The sequence below is a fragment of the Bidens hawaiensis genome, unplaced genomic scaffold (genome assembly GCF_021521415.1).
Source record: "Bidens hawaiensis isolate Kalapana, Puna unplaced genomic scaffold, B.hawaiensis_p1.1 tig00054105_1, whole genome shotgun sequence".
Lineage (NCBI taxonomy): Eukaryota > Viridiplantae > Streptophyta > Magnoliopsida > Asterales > Asteraceae > Bidens > Bidens hawaiensis.
Window position 1 is genome coordinate 42,343 of NW_027499754.1, and position 8,822 is coordinate 51,164.

Consider the following 8,822-nt stretch of genomic DNA (forward strand, 5'->3'; position numbering starts at 1 on the left):
GTTAGTCTCTAAACCCTAACTATTATAACACAATAAAAAAAGTGTTTAAATAGGTTTAATCTGTTCGTATTAAATAGGTTATTGAAGCAAAGTAGTTTTACAAAATTGATGTAGCGGTAAAACGACAATCAATGATCTACCACGTTAATTAGTAAATACCCGTGATAAACTCTCAAATCCCACCCAAAGGTCAAGTGGAAATTGAAGAGAAAAATCTTTATTATCAAAATTCAATTCTGAATATTACATCAACATCATATAAATAAAGTTCAAAATACGAAATGGGCCCTAAAAAGGCCATGGGCCAAACACAAACCCAAAAAAAAAATTGTAAAAACGGACAAAAAAACTTAAAAAGACCCATAACTTTTTTAAGGTTTATAGACAACTATTTTTTTATACAAAAAAATTAGCTTTTATCTAAAATCATCGAATTTAAATAATTTATAACCAAATCCATTTTTTATGACAACTCTTCTTTTTATGCAAAAAAAGTTGAAATTCACCTCAAATGCTTCGGAGGCGATTAGTTTCAAAAAACGCGGAAACCGATAGCTTTTGAAAACTCACCGGGCTGATAACTTTAATTCGAAAACCATAGTTTTTCAGAAAAAAGATTTTGGCTAGAAAACTATCGGCGCAAACAGATTTGGGAGTAACTTTCACGTATTTTTACACGTGTCACACTGTGAGTGGTTAACAAATCTCACGTCACAGTTACCAATGTCACGTTGGCGATAAGTTTGTATGGACTATTTTGGGAATTTCCCCTAATTTTAAGTTTTCTTTGTCAATTATAATATTTTATATATGATATTTTTTTAGGAATTTGAATGCCTTAATTAAGTGTGAGCCTAAAGCTCTTGCTTGATTTTGCTAGCCCATGGGCCGGTCCTGAGCTCAAGCCTTAGAGGCACCTTTAACGGGATTTATGGGATGTTGGTTTTTATGACCTGTACATTGTGCGTTAATGACTCGTACATCACATTAACTGTTAGTTTTTAAGTCATTTTTTAAATATTTTAATCACGTAGAACAATACAAATACATAATGTTTGAATTTTATAAAACATTAATTGATATACTTTTAAGATAGTCATTCTCTCATAGAGTAGTTTAATTTGCTTAATTAGTGTATTAACAATATATTGTTTCTTATAATAAATTAATTAAATTCTTATAACTATAATGATTTGTCAAAAAATAACAAAAAAGTTAACGTATAAGGTGGTGATTTTATGAAACTTAAAGTCAATTAAGGATAAGTGAAAAATCTAATGTGAGACGCTGAGTGAAAGTCATAAGGTGGTGATTTTTTTATTGTTTTTAGTTTTACCTTTTTAGATTATATATAAATAATTAACCATTTGCTTTTTTAAAAGATCAACAAAGCCGAACTAGTCGGGTTCACCCATTGGTAAAATGCCACTCCACGCATGTGATCGCAAAAGCTGCCACCGATTTCAAAAGAAATCCATATGAATTCTTGATTCTATTAAACATGAACCATAATATAATTCATACAATTTTGAGTATTTGTTTTGTTCTCATAATATCCCGGATAATCCATATTGTGATTTATATAAACTAGTAGAGCGTCGAGCGACAAGATCTCCCTCTTTAAGATGTTGAAGCAAGTTCATTCGGATATTGGTGAATTTATTTATATTTAAACGAACAAACATAAACACACGTGGCCACGTGGGTATTATAAGGTGTTAGGGTGTAGAGAGATTAATGGAGAATGATCAACCAATAAATGAGTGTCACACTGTTATTGACTAACCCGAATTGAAGCCCACTGACGCCGCGAATACCCTTAGGCATGACGCAACTTATTAGCCATGTAAGACAAGGCTTTAGTGAAAAAACAAACATTTAGTGTATTAAGTCTTTCAAATTCCATTTGCTAGAAGACAGTGGCTTACCAGTTGCCACCATTAGATAACATTGCAATACAACAAACTACATTTTGCCACATAAAATGAAACTGAGAATTACAAGAAACAGCTGACCACAAAACACACTTTCCGCAAAATTTGAAATTATTTTGCGACTCTCAGAATCCTAAACCTGAACAGATCCGTAAAAAACTACTTCTGCAGGACCCGTCGTATAAACATGGTTATCGTCCTCCCTCCATTCTATCTCTATGGCCCTCCCGGTAAATCAACCGTACATTTCTGTACAAAACAAGATATACATAACATATTATATAAACAAGTGATGATTAACATTGCGTACACGAATTCAAGTTTGAATTATACAAACTTACTCTCTCAGAACGACCCTCGAGGATTGCAGCAACGACTACTGCACATGCTCCGGTCCCACATGCCAAAGTTTCTCCTATATCCGCAATAGTACAAATTAAAATAAACTGTCTGTAGCCTAAATTATTATCTGTTATACTTATTATTGTTTGATTTATCATTTATCTTTAAAATTGTTTGTTAGTCTTTTTTTATGTCTAGTTTGAATATTAGTATAGTTATTGACGTTTTATCATTAGTTGGTTAGTTTTATGACTATCCTTTTCATTGTGGTCTCTCTATATATAGAGATCTGATTAAGTTACCGAATATAGAGAAAATATTATTCAACAATATTTTTATACGTTTGAAGCAGAACACTAACCAGCACCATGCTCCAAAACACGCATCTTTAGATGTGAGCGAGAGAACACTTGCACAAATTCTACAAAAGTACAACAAAATATGATAAAGACAGTACATTTTATTTGTATGCTCCGTGGTATTAACTACTTATTATAAAGGTAAATAAACCTTACCTGTGTTGGTTCGAGCAGGAAAAAACGTGTGATGTTCAAATTTAGGACCAATTTCAGCCAAATTCAATTCATCAACCACCAAATTCTGAACAAAACCCGCATAACTAATCAAATAAATATTATGTTTCTAACGTTTTTTGTGTACTAAAAACAGATTCATCAAAATGAAATCATTACCTCGTCTCCTTCTCTACCGAACGTGACACAATGAGGATTTCCCATACTTACACATGTTACATTCCAGTTTACTCCGTCTACGTCAAGTTTTGATTTCACAACAGAACCATCTTTATTTGGTGGTATTTTAGTGGGAACATCTAAGGCCTAATTATTTTGCAAAATTACTTTCCCGTCATCCTGTATCTCGGGTATGATCAATCCAGCACCCGTGTGAATCGTAAAACTGCAAATTTCATAAACAAGAAACATGAAATAATTTCATAAACAAGAAACATACCTTTGCTTTTCATTTAAGTTATTAAGATCTGAAAGAAATTTTGCAAAGCAACGAACTCCATTACCGCACATCTGAGTGACAAATTACATGAAATGATATAAATAAAACTTTCCAATATTATGATATGAGTCCGGATTAAGCCTAAAGCCGGTCTAAAGATAATTGCTTCGAAAGATATAAGAAATATATAATATTAAATACTAAAAAGTATAAATATGTAGATAAATAAATAAATAAAACAGGTTGTGCTCATTTCAACCCGCAAATACATGTGTTGTGTTCAGATTTTGTGACATGTTTTTTGGGTAAATGTAAACTTTTCGAGTTACGTTAAATACACAAACCCGAGAACATGACCCCACAACCCGTTCAGCAGCCTATGGCCCGACCGTAACAAGTAACAACCTATGTAGCAACGCTGTATATCTAAATGTGCATGAAGTTAATATAAGAAATGATCACCTCTGGCTCGCTACCATCAGAATTGAAAATTCTCATGACATAATCAGTCCCACTCCAACCAAGCATTGCAAAGATTACTCCATCTGCTCCAATCCCAAAGGTCCGATCGCATAACTTGACCGCTTGCTCCGGAGATATTTTCGGTTCCATCGAATCAAGATTGTTAACCTATTGAAAAATTAACACACTAACATTATTTTTACCTGAAAACTTACTTCCATGAGCATAACATTAGGCTTAGGTTGTGTGCCGTGGTTTAACTAGCAAATGCTAGTTAAAGCGTCACATCAATGGCTTGTCACTGTCACATAGAGACTGAGCTTTAACTAGTCCACCCTTTGACAAGTGATGAATTTACTAGGTTTAACTAAACTTTTTCTTTTTGAATGTTGTTAGTGGGGGGTGGACCCCATATTTTGAGCCCTTTAGGTGCTATCAAGTGAACGGGAAGAGTGGCCATGGCGCCGGCCTTTGATTTGCACGTCATGGTTTAACAAGGTGGTACAACCTTAGTGTTGCGGAGTGGCGCACCAAACCACCTTACACTTTTTGTTTCCACCAGGCCGGCGCTAAGAATTCACGCATCCAGACCGAGCCGGAAAAATATGCCCTTTAAGCCTTAACGAACTAAATAATGTAAACTATTTTTTTAACAGCCATTAAGGTTATAGTAATATTAATACCAATTAACAACATCATGATATTATTAGAAAGAGTTTGACCAAATAGAGTATAAAGATTTTTGGAATTATAAAATAGTGAGCTTATAAAAATTCAAGTATTCTAAATATACGTATAACATTGGAATTTTTAAAATTTTGCGTGCCTCCGATAAACACGTATCCTGGCCGGACGCTCACATTACCCACTCTTAAGGGCTAAGGCCTCCCTTGATTTCCACCAACCACTTTTTAAAGGCCGTTAAGGTGGATGAGTGGATCGAGCCACTTTGAGTGCTACAAGAGTAACGGGCGTGAGGGCTAAGGATTGTGGGGCCACTATACAATCACGTTCACTCGCTTCCAATTTTATTTTAGAGTAAAATATATATAAAAAATTCTATATATATTTAGAATTATTGTAATCGTTTTATAGTAAATTATATATAAAAAATTCTTTAGAGAAAAATAAACATTATATAATAATTGTTTTAATTAAATCATTATATGTTTATTTTATGATAATGGTTAGTTAACACGGAGCAGTGACGTAACACTTTCATGAACATAAAAAGCAACTGACTCAAAGTAACTAACCATGATGAAATCGTTACCGAGACCATGATACTTAATGAAATAAAGAACTCCGGATTCTCTTCTATCAAGGAATGATATATTATTCTGGGTGGATACAGAGAATTGAGTTCGTAGGAGACACGTAGCGATGGAGATGTGATGGAAAGCGATAGGAGACATGAGGTTGTTGATGCAAAGGCGATGGACATCATGCCCACGGTCATCAGATCGAACATGTTGACTGTTTTTTACACCTATATTCCTATATTTGTAAATAGGGTTGACTTATAATAAGAAGATAAGAAATAATCTTGTTCATTCATTTGAGAATTGAATGGTTGAGATTAGATTAGAGAGATCATAAAGTGTAAAACAAGGGTAAAGGCATAATAGGGATAACACATTTGTTGACTTTATATCTCCACATGCAAGGCACATGTCAAATTCCTCCATCATTTTAAAACGTCCATAACTTTTTTATACGACATTTTTTTTCAAAACAATTTCACCATAAAAACGAGTGTTTTTTTATCTTTTATATGAGTACCATATTGCTTTATATAAATAAAAAAAAATTCGTGGGTTTTTACAAGGTGTGTTTTATCATAATTGTGTTTTACAAAAATGTGTTATACAATTGTGTTTTATTTTTTCATAGTGTTTTTTGCATTGTGTTTTTTACATTGTGTTATTTAATTGTGTTTTCATTGTATTTTTATTTTCATAGTGTTTTTTCCATTGTGTTTTTTACATTGTGTTTTTCATAGTGTTTTATTTTCCGGCGAAATTTCCGAAGACTTTTCCGGCAAGGTGGTGGCGGTGGGTGGCGGTGGGCGGTGGTAGTTGTAGGAGATGAGTGAAAATTTAAATGGGTTTTAATTAAGTGGGTTTTTGAAATTAAATTAAGTGGGTTTCAATATTAAGGTAGTAGACTAAAATACCCTCCCTCATAGCCTTTTTAAGAAGACCAAACTTCTTATTTGATCATTTCTCTTTATAAATATTCTCGGATGATTGATTACACATTCTTTATTTTTTTAATTAATAATCGCATGTAATTCATGGTTCAACTAAACAAATTAAATAAAGACCAAGAAAAAAAAGAGGGTGTAGGTATACCGATCAACAAAATGGTTATGATAACGGGCACCGGTATCAAATCGGCCAATTGAATATCATCAGCATTAATTCGGTATTAACTTTTGAGGTTTCAGGATCAAGACCGGTATCTTACTAAACTTTGGTATTAGCTACCGATATCGTATCAAGTATTTTCGATACCATTATTCATTTTCGGGGTTTTTGGTATTATTATTTCAATACAAGTGCCAAGCTTATTTGTCTGTAGCAGGTAATGTGGATCTTTTAATTTCTTTCTCCCTTATTTATAACATTAAATCTTTGTTTAACTAGTCTGTTTATTTTAACTTTTACTTAGTATTAATTCTTTTATTTTCATTATTTGTTCTATTATATTTAATGAACTAGTTTTCTTAGTCATATTAAATGGATTACTGTAAATTTAGGATCGTGCTTTTTTTATACGATCCATTTCGACCTAATATGTATTTGGCCCGACCGATATTTTGCCTTCCGTATCAAAATTTCATGTATTTGTTACTAATTACGAGCTAAATATGTTCACACAAATGTTAAAAGTAGAAAGTTTTTCTTTTTTATTTTGACTAGCAAAAACAAAGTATGTCAAATTTAGTTCAAGAAACTATTTACTTATTTAGTTTTTGGGGGGTCAAATGATTATGAAATTATAATAAAATAATGTATTATTTAATTACATTTGATTTGTTTGAATTTAAATCAACTTGAACCTGTTTGTTTAATTTGTTATTGAAGCAGATTGACCAACAACCGACCTTAGCTCAGTTGGTAGAGCGGAGGACTGTAGTGGGTCACATCTCAAATAGTTATTTTCCTTTATTTATTTGTTATTACAAAATTGGCTGCTTCTTGAGCAAGGTCGGCTTTCTTCGAAAGCTTGAGCACTTCCTTTTCATTTGATCATTCAATATCCTTGACTTTTCAATAAGGGTGCATTAGCTAAATTTCTTGGAATGAACAAATACAATAGGGTAATATTGTCTAAAGTTGAGCTTATGAAAACACGCATCTCAAATAGTTATTTTCCTTTATTTATTTGTTATTACAAAATTGGCTGCTTCTTGAGCAAGGTCGGCTTTCTTCGAAAGCTTGAGCACTTCCTTTTCATTTGATCATTCAATATCCTTGACTTTTCAATAAGGGTGCATTAGCTAAATTTCTTGGAATGAACAAATACAATAGGGTAATATTGTCTAAAGTTGAGCTTATGAAAACACGCATCTCAAATAGTTATTTTCCTTTATTTATTTGTTATTACAAAATTGGATGCTTCTTGAGCAAGGTCGGCTTTCTTCGAAAGCTTGAGCACTTCCTTTTCATTTGATCATTCAATATCCTTGACTTTTCAATAAGGGTGCATTAGCTAAATTTCTTGGAATGAACAAATACAATAGGGTAATATTGTCTAAAGTTGAGCTTATGAAAACACGCATCTCAAATAGTTATTTTCCTTTATTTATTTGTTATTACAAAATTGGCTGCTTCTTGAGCAAGGTCGGCTTTCTTCGAAAGCTTGAGCACTTCCTTTTCATTTGATCATTCAATATCCTTGACTTTTCAATAAGGGTGCATTAGCTAAATTTCTTGGAATGAACAAATACAATAGGGTAATATTGTCTAAAGTTGAGCTTATGAAAACACGCATCTCAAATAGTTATTTTCCTTTATTTATTTGTTATTACAAAATTGGCTGCTTCTTGAGCAAGGTCGGCTTTCTTCGAAAGCTTGAGCACTTCCTTTTCATTTGATCATTCAATATCCTTGACTTTTCAATAAGGGTGCATTAGCTAAATTTCTTGGAATGAACAAATACAATAGGGTAATATTGTCTAAAGTTGAGCTTATGAAAACACGCATCTCAAATAGTTATTTTCCTTTATTTATTTGTTATTACAAAATTGGCTGCTTCTTGAGCAAGGTCGGCTTTCTTCGAAAGCTTGAGCACTTCCTTTTCATTTGATCATTCAATATCCTTGACTTTTCAATAAGGGTGCATTAGCTAAATTTCTTGGAATGAACAAATACAATAGGGTAATATTGTCTAAAGTTGAGCTTATGAAAACACGCATCTCAAATAGTTATTTTCCTTTATTTATTTGTTATTACAAAATTGGCTGCTTCTTGAGCAAGGTCGGCTTTCTTCGAAAGCTTGAGCACTTCCTTTTCATTTGATCATTCAATATCCTTGACTTTTCAATAAGGGTGCATTAGCTAAATTTCTTGGAATGAACAAATACAATAGGGTAATATTGTCTAAAGTTGAGCTTATGAAAACACGCATCTCAAATAGTTATTTTCCTTTATTTATTTGTTATTACAAAATTGGCTGCTTCTTGAGCAAGGTCGGCTTTCTTCGAAAGCTTGAGCACTTCCTTTTCATTTGATCATTCAATATCCTTGACTTTTCAATAAGGGTGCATTAGCTAAATTTCTTGGAATGAACAAATACAATAGGGTAATATTGTCTAAAGTTGAGCTTATGAAAACACGCATCTCAAATAGTTATTTTCCTTTATTTATTTGTTATTACAAAATTGGCTGCTTCTTGAGCAAGGTCGGCTTTCTTCGAAAGCTTGAGCACTTCCTTTTCATTTGATCATTCAATATCCTTGACTTTTCAATAAGGGTGCATTAGCTAAATTTCTTGGAATGAACAAATACAATAGGGTAATATTGTCTAAAGTTGAGCTTATGAAAACACGCATCTCAAATAGTTATTTTCCTTTATTTATTTGTTATTACAAAATTGGCTGCTTCT

General features: G+C 32.6%; 1 pseudogene across 1 annotated transcript; it reads right to left on the reverse strand.

Moving 5' to 3' along the window:
• Nucleotides 1-1,772: 1,772 nt before the first annotated feature.
• LOC143600438 (diaminopimelate epimerase, chloroplastic-like) lies at nucleotides 1,773-5,154 on the reverse strand (annotated as a pseudogene). Its single transcript, XR_013147468.1, has 8 exons — nucleotides 4,967-5,154; nucleotides 3,711-3,878; nucleotides 3,249-3,319; nucleotides 2,969-3,194; nucleotides 2,792-2,876; nucleotides 2,638-2,697; nucleotides 2,276-2,349; nucleotides 1,773-2,183 (listed from the first exon to the last, which is right to left on the reverse strand). The product of XR_013147468.1 is annotated as a diaminopimelate epimerase, chloroplastic-like (transcript).
• Between the last annotated feature and the right edge of the window lie 3,668 nt (nucleotides 5,155-8,822).